Consider the following 1,260-nt stretch of genomic DNA (forward strand, 5'->3'; position numbering starts at 1 on the left):
CTTCCCTGGCGAGGGCGCGGGGATCGGTGATCGACGTGCCAGCCAGGGCGAGGCGTACCGGGTGAGGCAGCTGGTGAAGGAACAACTCGCGGAACAGAAAATCCGGCGAGTGTTCACTCACCGAGCAACGAGAGCATATAGTCCATGCGCTCGGACGGGCGCGTGTCGCCGAGCTCGGGCAGGTCGAGCAGGCGCCGTGCGCGTGCCGCCGGTGAGAGGGCGAAAGCGTCGAGGAGGAGCGTCTTCAGCGCGTCATACTTGTCGGCAGCCGGCGGGTGCTCGAGGAGGCTCAGGGCGCGGGCCGCGGTGGCGGAACCGAGCGCTGCCACGACGTGGTGGAAGCGGGTGTCGTCCGCGGTGATGCCTCGCAGGGCGAACTGGGAGTCCGCCTGGGCGAACCAAACAGCCGCGTGAGCCTCCCAGAAGGTAGGCAGTTTAAGAGTCACTGCCGTGTCCATGTCGGTAGGTCACCAGTGAAGGAGCGGCGCTCCAACGCGAGTCGAAAGAATTGACGCGACCAAAGACGGAATTCGTCCGAGTTGCTTTATTGAAACAAAACAGCTCAGGTATTCTGACCAAAAGCCCGTTTATAGGGCAGCAATATATATACACATTTATGTCGGGAAGTTTGCCCGGCAAAAGCTATACCGGGCATGCCCGGGTGTCAAGGGCGAGCCTTGGAAAGGCGAGTCTGGACCTGCCCGGGCGTGTTTGGCTGCGGCCTGGCAAGTCGAGGCTGGGCGTGCCCGGGCGCTCTGGACGAGCACTGGAAAGGCGAGAGCGGGCATGCCCGGACGCTCTGGGCGAGCCCTGGAAAGGCGATAGCGGGCATGCCCGGACGCTCTAGGCGAGCCCTGGAAAGGCGATAGCGGGCATGCCCGGACGCTCTGGGCGAGCCCTGGAAAGGCGATAGCGGGCATGCCCGGACGCTCTGGGCGAGCCCTGGAAAGGCGAGAGCGGGCATGCCCGGGAAAGACGAGACCGGGCGTGCCCGGGAGGTTCGGGCGTGCCCGGGAACAGTGAGTCCGGGCATGCCCGGGAGAGGCGCGTCTGGCCGTGTTCTGGCCGGTGCAAGGCGATTGTGTGCATCCAGCGGTAACCGCTACATATATATATATATATATATATATATATATATATATATATATATATATATATATATATATATATATATATATATATATATATATATATATATATATATAAAATCGTTAGATTAAATAAGACGCGGACGTAGCTTCAGGACGTCGATCTTTAATT

Source organism: Myxine glutinosa, chromosome 9, assembly GCF_964187855.1.
Source record: "Myxine glutinosa chromosome 9, kmMyxGlut1.1, whole genome shotgun sequence".
Lineage (NCBI taxonomy): Eukaryota > Metazoa > Chordata > Myxini > Myxiniformes > Myxinidae > Myxine > Myxine glutinosa.